At 40.7% G+C, this 15,000-nt stretch overlaps 1 long non-coding RNA gene across 1 annotated transcript in view; it reads left to right on the forward strand.

The window, feature by feature from the left end:
• Positions 1–15,000, forward strand: part of LOC123504845 — a 60,043-nt gene that overhangs the window by 1,156 nt on the left and 43,887 nt on the right. The gene's annotated exons all lie outside the window — the stretch shown is intronic.

Genomic DNA, 15,000 nt, shown 5'->3' on the forward strand with positions numbered 1-15,000 from the left:
TTGTGATCGCCGTGGCTTTCTAGCGCCACTCGCGAAGGTTGGCTTTCTATGGGAACGCTTGGGGAAGGTTGAAGTTCAGTGTGCTGATGATTGTAGTAAGTCTGTGTCGCTCTTTTGACGTGGGTCTTATGATCGTATTCTGAAGCATTTTGCGCCACATCTTCACTACTTTTTCGGGTTGGAGCGGCAGGGGTTCTCTCGGGTGTTTTTTTTTTCGGTTCTAGGGATTGATTAAGGAGGTTTTTACATTACTGACAAGGAAAAGTTCTTGAAAACCCGGTTAATTATCTCTATGGTCTTTGGAAATAGTCGTGGTGAGAGCAGAGCGTTTCTGAATAAGAGTTTCATAAAAATGCTTTATTGGCTTTCTAAGAGGATGTTTGAGGAAGGCTGAAGTGTAATAGTGATGATGATGGTACGAAAGGTTCATGTCTGAGTTTTGATGCTTTGTTTGGTTAAAGGCACTTCCTCTCTTGAGTTGGCATTTCTGTGTTGGCATTCGTGTGTGTGTGTGTGTGTGTGTGTATGTAATTCATCTCGGTCGCCTGCTGGTCACTCAGCCAGTCTTCCCCATTACGGAGCGAGCTCAGAGCTCATAGACCGATCTTCGGGTAGGACTGAGACCACAACACACTCCACACACCGGGAAAGCGAGGCCACAACCCCTCGAGTTACATCCCATACCTATTTACTGCTAGGTGAACAGGGGCCACACATTAAGAGGCTTGCCCATTTGCGGGACTCGAACCCGGCCCTCTCGATTGTGAGTCGAGCATGCTAACCACTACACTACGCGGTGTGTATGTGTGTGTGTGTATGTGTATGTGTGTGTGTGTGTGTGTGTATGTGTGCGTGTGTCACCAGCGCGGTAGAGTCAGGTTCACGGAATCGAGGAAATGCCTTTACAAAATTATGAAGTACCACGCCGGGAGGGAAGGAGGAGGAAGGGAGAGAAGGAAGGGCGCTCCTCTGTACTAAATCCTTCCTCTGTCAACATGTCCTCACTTTCCTCTGTTGCTACATGCACGCCCATGCTCCTCACACACACACACACACACACACACACACACACACACACACACACACACACACACACACAGTCCCCTCTCTTCGCCCTCTGCAGGATTTCAAATGATTTCCTGCCGCTAGGACTAACTATACTCCTTTTCACTCAGCCTATTGATGAGCAAGCGAGCGAAAGAGAGAGAGAGAGAGAGAGAGAGAGAGAGAGAGAGAGAGAGAGAGAGAGAGAGAGAGAGTGTGTGTGTGTGTGTCATGGAACAGTGCCTTTGTATTTTTATTGTTGATGTTTGCTTGCCTCACGTCAGTCTCCCCGTCTCCTCCTCACTCCTGTCGCCTCCAGCTACAGCGTACAGTGGGTCAGTCGCTCTTTATAATCCTGTGACTTCCTCCTCCTTCACCCACCCCTCCCGCTCTCCTCTCCCTCTCCCTCTCCCTCTCCCTCCTTCCCCCTCCTCATCCTCCTCCCCCTGCTTCATTATTCCAGAATCTATTTTTGTTCGCCATGTAATCTCATCCTTGGCCCTTCACTCACTTTCCCTTCACTCTCCCTTCTCTTCCCTTCTGCTCTGCTTTAGAAACCACCTTAATTCCCTCATCCTCCCCTCCCCTCTCTCTCTCTCTCCATCCTCCTCCTCTTCCTCTTCCTCTTCCTCCTACCAGTCTTCCCCTCTCCTCGTTACTATTTTACCATCAATATCTCACTCACTTTCTCTCCACCTTTCGTCACCACAACTATCTCAACTTTTTCCTCCTCCGACTCCTTGATTATCATCGTGGAATCTATTTCTTACCTCATAACTTCGTCTTTTCTGTCCTCGTTTTCCTCCGTGTGTCACCCTCCCTCTCCCTTGACCCTCTCCCTCCCTTCTCCCTTCTCGCACCCTCACCCACACACCATTAGCTCAAGTAAACAACCCAATTTGTATGATCTTCCGGAGAGGTAACAGCCCTCACCCAAATACATCTGAGACCCGTCACTGGAGACTGTTTTAGGAGGAGGAGGAGGAGGAGGAGGAGGGTGGAGGTAAGAGACGGACAGGACTAGAGGAGGAGGAGAAGGAGGAGGAGGAGGGGTACAGGGTATAGAGGAAACGAAAGGAAATGTTAGGGAAGCAGGAAGAGAAATGAGAAGGAGGAGGAAGGAGAGAAATAGGGGAGCAGGAAGGGGTGACGCGAGGGAAGATGAAAGAGAGGGAGTGAGAAAGAAAGGGAGAGGGAAAGGAGAAAAAATAGGTGTTGTGGACGGTAAAGAGAGGTTGGGAGGAGGAAGAGCAGGAGGGGGAGGAGGAGGAGGAAGAGGAGGAGGAGAAAGAAGAGATGTTTACTTTAGCTTGCCCTGTCTTGAATTAGGAGGACTTGTATTTCCTTTTCGTGTGTAATTATCTCAGGAGAAGTGATAGCTGCAGTAGTAGTAGTAATAGTAGTAGTAGTAGTAGTAGTAGTAGTAGTAGTAGTAGTAATGGTAGTGGTGCTGGTGGTGGTAGTAGTAGTAATGTCGATGTTGAAAAAGTGTTAAGAATATACAGGAGAAACTAGAAACTGAATATAATCTAAGAAAAAAATCAAGCAAATTGTTCTTGTAATTCCATTTTCTTGTTTTGTTTTTCCTGATGATAAAACTTACAGGGGGTGGAAATTTGCAGCCCTACGCTCTTGTTGTTGTTGTTGTTGTTGTTGTTGTTTTCATTCATAACACACAAGGAAGACATAAACCAGATGATGATAATGATGATGACGATAACGATGATGATAATGACGACAATGGCGATGATAGGAATAATGATAACAATAACGATACCTCAAAAACGAAATTCCAGACAGTAACTACATCAGAGAGAGAGAGAGAGAGAGAGAGAGAGAGAGAGAGAGCAGCAATAGATTTACAGGCGAGTGGCGGCAGTGACGAGTTGCCTTGTTCATCACGCTGTTACAGTCACGTGGGGAGGGGAGGGAGGGAGGGAGAGCAGGAGTGGTGATGGGTTAGAGGGATGGAGGGGGAGGGGTGGTGATGGGTGAGAGCGAAAGAGATGGGGAGAGTGTGGTGGGGATGAAGGAAAAAAACGGCCAATCTAGGTGAAACAGGGAGAGAGAGAGAGAGAGAGAGAGAGAGAGAGAGAGAGAGAGAGAGAATCGATAGAATGGACATATGGACAGACACTCATGTATGAATGAAAAGAAAAAAAAACTAAAAATAGCTCAACCTTTGAACAAATAGAGAGAGAGAGAGAGAGAGAGAGAGAGAGAGAGAGAGAGAGAGAGAGAGAGAGAGAGAGAGAGAGAGAGAGAGAAGGGAAAAATTCACAAAATCGGCAGCAAAAGAGATAAATTGGTGACGCTGTCTCTTCCCCAAGCGCTGTGAGAGGTGCAGTGGTGATGATACCGTGGTGTGGCTACTATAGAAGTGCCGCCACCACTGCACTACCCAGATGTCATGCAGGACTAGTGCCAGGCTATGTAGTCCAACCTGTCACTCCCGGGGTGCTGGAGGGCCTCTTCTGGGTCACCTTTTGTAGACTGCTTATGTAAATGACCTGCCGAACCTCATTTCCTGAGGCCAAGGTCTGTGCTGACGTCATGTTATGGGGACCTCTGGACACGGGAGGATGGTAGAAAGGCGCCGTGGTCCTGATGAACGCCAGCCCTCAGCGCCGTGATGGATGTGGCAGGCCAGATCCGCGGGGCGTAAAGGGACTGTCACAAGGGCAGCTTTCCTTAGGCTGGTCTGGTCTAGGCCTGGGAAGCGTTTGCTGGGACATGTCATAAGAACGTAATAAGATAAAGGAAGCTTGCAAGAAATTATTTGCTGGAACGACTAGTAAGAACATAAGGGAAGCTACAAGTAAAGTTTGTTGGGATAAGGCATGATTATATTATAACATAGGAAAGTAAAAGGGAAGCTGCGAGAAGCCATCAAACCAATCCATGGCATTCTCTGTTTAAGAACATTCCCGCCTATATCAGCTTATCTAATCTTTTAAATCTTCTTAATGACACGGCACGAGCTAACAACCTCATTACTGAGTCTATGCCACTCCTCTAAATCTCCATTTGAGAACCAGGTTTCTTTCTATCTTTTTAATCTAATAGTATCAAGCTTAAACCCATTATCTTTTGTCTTATCCCGGGGATTTTCGTGGCCATTGACGCCATGCCGCTGTGTTATCATCACCTCCAGGAGTCGAAAGTAGTGTGCAAATTCTCGAGTTCTTTTATCTATTTATCTTCTTTTCTTTCTTTCTTTCTTTCTTTCTTTTTTCCTTCTTTCTTTCTTTCTATGTGATGAATATTTGTGCTTCTCATTTTATGGATATGAATGATTTATAGACATGAAACTCTGTATCTTATTCTTTCCGATGCAAGATAAACTAAGAAATATTTGTCATATGTACAGGGCAGCAAGGCAAAATCTTGTGCATTTTCTCCCTGTTTCAAGTTCAGCCGTTTAGTTAAACAGCCGTAATCGCCAGCACAAAAAAAAAAAAGTTAAAATTGATGGAAGAAGTATGTAATTGCCTCAAGAAAGGTGTAATTGCTAGAAGAAAGCAACAATTGTCACAAAAAAAAACTTAATTGCTCAAGAACACCAGATTTGCCAGAAGTGGAGCCATTATTTGACTCCTACTTAACCTTTTTACACTCGCTCGTCCACAAACAAGAGCTTCGTGTCTGACCCAAGCAAATCCTCGCAATGTAAGAGTCGCCATCTATTTCTCGATTATAAACAAACGTATATTATCCTCTCACGTGTGGCAGGAAATTCTTACCCGTGTAATATCGCCTTCATAGCGCTAAATCCTGCAAGACTACAGGGTTGGGTTGCATGGCTCAAGAATATACTGTCAGTAACTATAAATAATGTACAAAATACGGGGCACTACAAATGCATAGTAGGAAAAGAGACGAGAAAACAAGGGTTATTATTCTGTCCTCGGAAATAATTGGCATCCATCTGTCTCTGTTGAAGTGTTGATGCATGGTCGTGGTGCTGAGATATTTTAGTGTAATCTTCAGTCATATACAAAACTCGAGATACTTGGGATGAATTGTAATAAATGAAAGCAGCTTCTTTCCAGGAAATGTTTATCCACAATCTTTCTCTGCTGAACATCATAAGTGTTAAGATGTCTTGGGTCTGATCTTTAATAGTAGTATGCAAAAGACGAGGCACTTGCGATGAGTGATGATAACAATAGTAATAAAAAAGGAAAATTAGCTTGTCCTAGGAATTGTCTCGGCTATACCTATTTGTTTCTGTTGAAGATACTATTAGTGTGTGATTTAGTGTTGAAATATTATGTGTAACTTAGGATGAACAATAACAACAAATATGATAATAACGATAATGGTAATAATAATAATAATAATAATAATAATAATAATAATAATAATAATAATAATAATAATAATAATAATAATAATAATAATAATAATAATAATAATAATAATAATAATAATAATAATAATAATAATAGTGATGATGATGATGATAATAATAATAATAATAATAATAATAATAATAATAATAATAATAATAATAATAATAACAACAGTAATATTAATAATAATATAAAGAAATATTGTCCTGGGAAATATCTGACCGCTATCTCTGTTTGTGTTTGGACATAGTGTTTAGATATGATGCGTGTAGCCTTTAATAATATACAAAGTACGAGGCAAATTGAATTTAATGATTGAAAAGAAAAGTATTTCTGTTCTCAAAAATTTACCCTTAATTTGTCCGTTTTGGTGATGTGAGAATGTGACACTGGAATCCAGCAGCATGTAATGTGCAAACCATTTAATACTTTAAATGTTCAATAAAGAATGCTAAAGAAAAATAATAAAAAGAAACACTATTTAGTTCTTGGTAGCAGAAAACTGGCAGTATTTATAGTTTTACTATTTTTAGGAGCGACATATTAGTAGTTTTTTTCTTCTTCTCGCCATGTTTTGCATCCTTGGCTGGCTTCATTCACGCTTAAACAAATAAATCAATAAGTAAATATACAAATAAAGTACATGGATAAAAAAAAAAAAAATATTTAACTAATTGCTTACCTACGACCTAACTAACTATTCACTAACCAACTATCATACCTACCTGTCCAATCAACTAACTCCCTAATCAACTAACTCGTTAAATAAGCACACAGAGGAATCAATAAGTCAGATCCATCCCTATCAAACATACGATACTCGGACGTGCCTTCCCTGCCCACACACTGTCGAGACGCGGTTTGGGTCAAGGCTCACGGGAAGATTAGACGTGAGTGTGGTGTGTGTGTGTGTGTGTGTGTGTGTGTGTGTGTGTGTGTGTGTGTGTGTGTGTGTGTGTGTGTGTGTGTGTGTGTGTGTGTGTGAGAGAGAGAGAGAGAAGGGGGGGAAGGGGTTAGAGACAGAGACAGGGCCACCACCTTCCCACCTGTAGCGTGGAGAAGCATAGGACGGTGGATACTGGGAGGTGACTTATGTTGTGCCCTAATGGAAGCTGATGATGGCGGTGGTGCTGGTGGTGATGGTGGTGGTGGTAGTGGTGGTGGTGATAGTAAAAGTGGTGATGAGAAATGTCCGTCAAGATTCAAGGCAACACAGTGAGGAAAGGAACGAAAAAGACAATAAAGAAGATGAAGGCAAAGGAAAGCTACAGAGAGAGAGAGAGAGAGAGAGAGAGAGAGAGAGAGAGAGAGAGAGAGAGAGAGAGAGAGTAGAGAGAGTATTATAAGATAGAATGGCAGAAAAATGAGAATGATGAAAAAAGATGAGAGAAAAGGAATATAGAAGAAAAACAAGAGGAGGAAGAGAAAAGAAAAATGAACGCGATAGTTAGATTGATAGATAAATAGATAGAGAGATAATTAGATAGATAGATAGATAGATAGATAGAGAGAGAGAGAGAGAGAGAGAGAGAGAGAGAGAGAGAGAGAGAGAGAGATGAATGTCTCGTGTGACGCCCCTTGAAGGCATGATTCACAGTGGGCACTAAAGTAACCCAAAGGTGCCGCCCTGCCGTTCCTCCTCTCTCTCTCTCTCTCTCTCTCTCTCTCTCTCTCTCTCTCTCTCCTCTCTTTGTCCTCATTTTCTTTCTCTCTCGTTTTAATTTTCCCTTTATTTGGTTTTTGTGTTTCTCCTTTTCCAATTTTTATTTTCTATTCCGTTTCTTTTGTTTCTGTTTCATTTCCCGTATCGTTTCCCTCTTGTTCTCGTTTTCTTCTTTCTTTTCTTCATTCTATTTTCATCATTTTTCCTTCCTTTTTCTTCTTGATCTATTTTTTTCCCTTCGATTATCCCTATATTCTACCTTTTCTCCCTCCCACTTCCTTTTATTCCTCTTACTCACCCTCTCTCTCTCTCTCTCTCTCTCTCTCTCTCTCTCTCTCTCTCTCTCTCTCTCTCTCTCTCTCTCTCTCTCTCTCTCTCCATCATCGTTTTTCTTTCCTCTTTCTTCTCGTGTTATTTATTTTCTTCGCATATCCATCTATTTCCTCTCTTCCACCTCCTTTTACTCCTATTACTCATCTTTACTTTCCCATATACATCCAATTCTTTCTCTCTCTCTCTCTCTCTCTCTCTCTCTCTCTCTCTCTGATCCCATGGGCATATCCCTCCGCGCGTGGGCAGCCGCTTCTGTTTGTGCCGCGTCTAAACACCATCTCGTATCCATTTCTTGCCTTTGTTCAGCCGCAGCTCCACATAAACTGAACCTCCCTCTCCTTAGTACGCCTGTGTCTCACGTGCTTTGCCCCTCTTAAGCTGGCACTGCTTTTGCTTTTTGGGCAAATTTTCCTGGTGTCAATTTGATAGGCGTTGTTTTGTATCATGTATTTTTCTGCTTGTGATTTTGCTTCTTCCTTTCTTCTTTTTAATTTGTAGTTTACCTTATCTGATTTTTGTTATTCATATTTTTCTTTTTTTTCGTGTAATTTCTTAATCCGGCGCCTTATGACCCTAGTTATTGCCATGCCATGTAAAACTTTTTTTTTTATTATCAATTTCACTTGACTTTTCTTGCTTCTGCTCCTCGTCAGCTGGGACCATTTTATCGAGGTTTTCTCTTAATGAGGTAATGTCGTCTGCTTCGGGCCTCAGTTCGAAAACCTTCTCTTTCTTATCATATGCAATTATTTACACGTGTATGTATGCCCAGTCTATCTACTATTTCTCTCTCTCTCTCTCTCTCTCTCTCTCTCTCTCTCTCTCTCTCTCTCTCTCTCTCTCTCTCTCTCTCTCTCTCTCTCTCTCTCATTACAGTGCTGCCCTCAATCCTTGCTCTTGTTTTGGTTTTTCATTCCATAATCATCTTGTCTTCTCTCCCAAATCTGCTCTTATCTTACCCTATCGCTTCCTCTGTGCTTCTGCTGTCCTTATTTTTCTATGGCCCTTTGTTACTCTCGCACTCTTCATATGTGGCCTTTAATTAATTTCAGTATCCTTGTATCTTCTGTTAAGTCCTGTCTCCTTTACAATATAGGTGTCTGATGTGCTCTTATGTTACTATTACTCTTTATCTGTTACCTTTAATTTTTCTCCCATATCTTTGTTTCCTTTGAAAAGTCCTTTTCTTCATTCATAGAGGTCTTTTTGGTGTGCCCTTTCCTTATCGTTACTATTCTCAGTGCTCTTTTTATTTTTCCCTCATTCTTGCAGTCATTTCCTTCCTTAACCTTATCTGTCCCTTTGTTATCACTCTTTTGTGCTTTTCTTATCCTTATCTTATCTACAGTCTTCCTCCTTGAATTTAGCTGTCTATCTGGTGTAAGTTACTCTTGTCCTTCTATAACTCTTTTTACTGTGGCACTTTATCCTTGTCACCTCTACAAAATCTTTTTCGCCCTTTACTGTAACTGTCTATCAATCTGAAGTGCCCCTTTTATCCTTCTCTTATCCTTCGTTTTTCCGTCCTTCCATCCTGTCCTTCCAATGAGTGTGGTTCCCTTGTCCTTTTGTTATCCTCCGTTACTGTGGCCTTTCATCCATGTCTCCTGTGCAAAGTCCTCTCTGCGGTACTGTGGCTGCCCCTCCCTCCTCTGTTTGGTTCCTTGGTTGCCCGCTGCGTGGCTGGGGCTGTCTCGGCGCTGTGTCGTGTGCAGGTTCACTTGGTCGCCTTTAATGTGTCCTCAGCTCCTGGTATGACCATCCCGAGAATGGTAGCTGGCGCCGGTGTTAGCATGGGGAGGGAAAGGGGAGGGGAGGAAAAGACAAGGGGGAGGACGAGAGAAGTAGAGACAAGGGAGAGAGAGAGAGAGAGAGAGAGAGAGAGAGAGAGAGAGAGAGAGAGAGAGAGAGAGAGAGAGAGAGAGAGAGAGAGAGACGGGAGCGTTAACAGAATCAATCAAGTAGACATTCATTCATTCATTCATACTGAACTTGCATGCATAGTACGTACTTACATGCTTGCGTACATACATATATACATACATACATACATACATACATACATACAGTACACTTATAGACAAAAATACAGGTAGTGACAGACGTACGGATAGACAGAGATACAGGTATAATCAATCAGAGAGAGAAAAAAAAACCCATAAAGATGAAGAGAAAAAAGAAATGGGAAATGGAGAGGGATAGACAGACAGACAAATAGAGACAGAGACAGAGAAAGACAAAGAAAGACAGGTAACAGAGCAAAAACCAAAATCAATGACAAAGTTAAAGTTCGTTGGTTTTAGTCCTGGTATCCAAATACACAGACGGCAGAAAGAAACCCAACGAAACAGATTGATAGATAAACGAACAAAAAAGAAGGAATGGCTGAAAAAAATAAGGGAGAACAGGATAAACAGACAGAGAAACAGACAAACAAAGAAGGTAATAAGACAGACAGAAAGGATAATTAACAGAACAAAGCGACATATAACAATCTGACATAGATGGGAGGAAGACAAACTGACAAGAACAAAAAAAAAAAAAAAAAAAAAAAGAAAGAAGAGAAAAATAGACAAACAAACAGGCATAAAAGATACAAGAAGAAACAGGTGTAGAAATCATAATGAACAATACAAAGAAAGAAGAAAGATGGAGAAAAAGCAAACAGAACAAAGGGACTCAGGGAGGAAACTAGACTGTGAAGGAGGAAATACAAAAAATCAATAATGAAAACAAACATAAACATGACATAAACAGCCAAAAAAAAAAAAAGAAATAAAGACAAGCATATATAAAAAAAGAAAGAAAAACATTAAAAGGCATCAGAAAAAATCAAATACAGACAAAAAAAATATCCCTGACAGGATAAAATGACGGAAACAAAGGAAAAAATGCCGAAGTAAAATCGAACAGGACAAAGACAGACAGGCAGACAGAAACTGAGAAGGAACAAAGACAAGGAGACGGACCCTCACAAATCTGAGAAAGCAAGCAAGCCAGAGAGGGAAGCAGAGGAGAGATAAAAAAAAGAATCAGAAAGCTGGGAGCGATTGACTTGTGTTATCAGGAGCGAGGGAAGAAAACTGCGACCGCGAGGGAAGAGAGAGAGAGAGAAAGAGGGAAGACTATGTGAAGGATCTCTCTCTCTCTCTCTCTCTCTCTCTCTCTCTCTCTCTCTCTCTCTCTCTCCCTCCGGATATTTCATCGAATACATTTCCAGACTTGGAGTATTTTGAGGACACCGGATCGTCCTCACTGAATTTTTATATTTTTCTGCCTAGTTTTCTCTCTCCCTTGCATTTCTTTCCATATTTTTCAACACTTTTCAGCTTTATCTATTTTGTATTAACATCACCACCACCATCAGCTCCACCACCACCACCATCAGCTCCACCACCACCACCATTACCATCGCCATGTTGTTTCTAATTATTTTTTTTCCTCTCCCACACAATAAATTTTCTCAAGCCAAGCATATTTCACAGCTGGCATTAATGGACTTGTGTTTCCGCGCTCCTGTTTGGACACCCACACACACATTCTCTCTCTCTCTCTCTCTCTCTCTCTCTCTCTCTCTCTCTCTCTCTCTCTCTCTCTCTCTCTCTCCTCCTATGATCCAATCTCTGTCCCTATTTCTTCAATTTTCCTTTTATACATACCGATTTCCCATATTCCCTCTCGCGTTCGTTCATTTTCCCCACTTTCCCCCACCACATCCTCTGCGTCTCCCTCTGCATATGTTGCTTTTGCATATCTTCACCCTCGGTGCACCGTCAGCGCCCTCTCGGATACTTTAAAAAACGCTGGTGTCGCAGGCTTGGGTGACGCGATAACACGGATGTTGTGGGTTTTGTGGTGTAGGCAGCGTACCCACACAGCGGTGTCATGTCTTGTACCCAGGGGTGTTCATCTGGCCGGGCGATGCTGTCACTTCTGAGGGATGTGCCGTGACGGGGAATGCATGTAGAGTTGTTACGTCAGGGGTATTTAAATTGGTGTACTTTTAAAGGGAAGAATGCTCAAGGATGAATATACAAGTAGAAAATGAATATAAATGCTGGAAATGAATGAATAAGTTATTATATATATATATATATATATATATATATATATATATATATATATATATATATATATATATATATATATATATATATATATATATATATATATATATATATATATATATATATATATATATATATATATATATATATATATATATAAGTGAATAAGTATGTAAAAAGATAAATAAATTAGTAACCGGTATAATATATGGGGTCGTGTTCGTAAATCTTTCGTTCTCTGATAGTGACTATTTTAAGAAGGTCAAAGATTTGATTACTCGGGTTCCCATCGGTGTTATGGTGTAAAGTTTTAGTTGAATTATCACTAAAAAATAAGACATTCCTGAAAATCCTTGTAACTTCCACTTTGACTAAACCCTGATGAAAATTCATATTAATTTATCCTTAGAATTGTGAAAACACACTTGATAGCTCTAACAATTTCCATTGCAATAAAAAAAAATTTGAAACTAAAATCAGAATTATGTAAACACCCTGGAAACCCCAACAACATTAATTAAAACCTGTTGAAAGCCAATGATCCTTGCATAACCATCACTAGAATCACGAAAACATCCTTAAAAACCCAAGCACCCTAACTCCTACTGGATCCTGTTAAAAGTGGTCGAGATGAGGTGAAAGAACGTTTGAGAATCTGTCTTTAAGATATTACTTTTTCAATTTAACGTAACCGTAGACAACTTTACTGAGCGATACTAAACTACAGGTACTAAAAGATCTCAACTACTTCACAACTCCTTTTTGCTTTCACTAGTGTGTGTGTGTGTGTGTGTGTGTGTGTGTGTGTGTGTGTGTGTGTGTGTGTGTGTGTGTGTATGATTCACCTCGGTCGCCTGATGGTCACCCCAGCCAGTCTTCCCCATTACGGAGCGAGCTCAGAGCTCATAAACCGATCTTCGGGTAGGACTGTGTGTGTGTGTGTGTGTGTGTGTGTGTGTGTGTGTGTGTGTGTGTGTGTGTGTGTGTGTGTGTGTGTGTGTGTGTGTGTGTGTGTGTGTGTGTGTGTGTGTTTCTAATATGTCCTAAACTCTGTTCTACTTTATAAAGCCAGACGAGAAGCCACAAGCAGCCAGAGTTGATTGACACTCCCTGCAAGTTTGCATAGAAGTCCTAAAGTTTTTGCCCTGTTAAGCTTTGGTGGTGCCTTGATACTCCTCTCTAAAATCTGAAAAATCCTGGTCCTAGGAAGGTGGGAATAAAGTGAAGAGAAATTAGAAAATTCGAAAGTTTACCATTAAAAAGGTAGACTCCTCGACTCTCCACCTGTTTGTCTGTTTGCTCATTTGCTTTCATGTTTCCTTCCTGCAACTTGTGCTGTTTCAAAAGAGAAGTAAATTGCCTCGCTCTTTGGAATCTTTTCCTATGATTATCTTTTCTGGAAGTGTCATATTGGGTGGCCTCTCTCTCTCTCTCTCTCTCTCTCTCTCTCTCTCTCTCTCTCTCTCTCTCTCTCTCTCTCTCTCTCTCTCTGTTTCCTTGGCCTGACTTTCTGATTTGTAAAAAAGGAAAGTATCGTTCAATAACTCTTGCATTTACAAAATTAACAGAATATAGCCCTCTGAACGACGCATTGAAACAAAATGCGATTACCTGGATAACTCAAACCCCCTCCGTAAATACTGAGCAACGTAGTGATAACATTGCGCCACTCGCCTCACACCTGCGTACGTTATAACTGCGTAGGTCTCCCCTCCACCAGACAACGCAGGAGTAAGTCAATCGATCGTGGCGCAGCGAAAGAAATTAAACCTACGTTGAGACTGCGTGGCTTTCCCTGGTAACAGACGGCGCCGTGGTGATGCAACGCCACCAGGCTGCGGCTCGGCTAACCTATACGGCAGAACCCATTGATTAATTTTTCATATATTTAGAGCAGGAGGGGTTCTAGTAAAGGGATATAAACACGTAGAATTCAGTAAATAAAGCAACGAACAAATGAATTAATAAACAAATAAATAAATGCACACTTATTTGCCTGCCTCTGAAGTATATACCCAAAAAGAATATAAAATTGGATAAATGTCTTAAATACAACACACACGGGTTCCGAATTCAATATAATCTTGTATTTGTTATTCATAATATGAGTTATAATTGCGCTGGATGAGCAGGTGGACGATTTGTAACACCCTGGTAATGAAAAGTATCAGCCTAACCTTGATGAAATCCTCTTATGACATGTGGACCATAATGAGAGCGATGTGGGGCCATTGAAAGTGTTGAACATACTACAAATCTCCTTTATAATGAACTTCACAGCATTAACGTTACGCTATTCGATTACAACGTAATAGAAAAAAAATTTGACCTACGTTGCACCTACTCGACTCTTTTCTAATAAACAACATAAGGAAAAAAGTTGGACCTACGTTGTAGATATTAAGCTATCCTGTATATCAAGTAGCCTTGTGAAGTATTACGTCACTACATTAAGATAAGATGGGGAGGAAATGGATCTACGTTGTAACTTCGCACTTAAGACTAATACTGTTGTCAGTCGAAGTAAGAAAAAAAAAGTTGGACCGACGTTGCAAACATTCAGCTCTATTATGATAAGCAGCACGAGGATACTCTTACATGCGTTCATAGGAAAAAAAATCATCCTATACATTGAACAATCAAAATGTAAGAAAACTCATTGTAGGTCACTGTGAGAGAAAAGAAATTCGACATTCAAATCTTTACTTATCATCATAAACAAATTAACAATATGTACATCATTCGACCGTAAATTCGACGATGAAGAAAAAGAATCGAACCTGTGCTGTAAATATACTAAACTGTCATCAATAATTTACAAAGCAACCATAACATTACAAGAAAAAAAAAAAAAAAACACACACACACAGAGATCCGATTTGACTACTCTTCTCTCATTTACAAATCACAAACCAACTATTACTATCATCACTCAATTAAGACACCGAAAGAAATAAAAAACACTTAGAGCTAAATTTTAACCCCTCAATTCTCCAGCATAGCGAACAAAACAATCCCGTCCTCTCGCTAACGGCTTCGTGAAACAAGTTATCAGCCTGACCCGAGCATTCCAGCACACGATTACCATGCTGAGATAAAAGAGAACAGTCAGCATACGTAGACCGGCCATGAAATAACGCATGGGGATTCGGCTAACACTGCAACTCCGCCATTTATACAGCAGCATCAACACACCTACTGCTTTTTTGAGGGTGAATCTCCTCCGTTTGACCCACTGACCTGTAATTATTATGTAAATCTGCTTAAACTGCTCCCTTTTTTTAATTAATTGCCTCACTAAACCAGCGTGATTCTCTTCCGCTGTTTTTTTTTTTCTTCTTTATTTTGATACGGTGGAATGCCGTTTGGTTTTTGCTTCCTCTTTATATTTATCTTTTATTTTGCTAGGACACTTGGTTATTTTGTACTACCATTGACGGTTGTTTTCTTATATTATTTTTTATTTCCTTTTCGTAATTACTACTACAACTTTTTCTAATCCTCTATCATTGAAGGCTCTTTTCTTTTTTTCTTTTAC

Source organism: Portunus trituberculatus, chromosome 17, assembly GCF_017591435.1.
Source record: "Portunus trituberculatus isolate SZX2019 chromosome 17, ASM1759143v1, whole genome shotgun sequence".
Lineage (NCBI taxonomy): Eukaryota > Metazoa > Arthropoda > Malacostraca > Decapoda > Portunidae > Portunus > Portunus trituberculatus.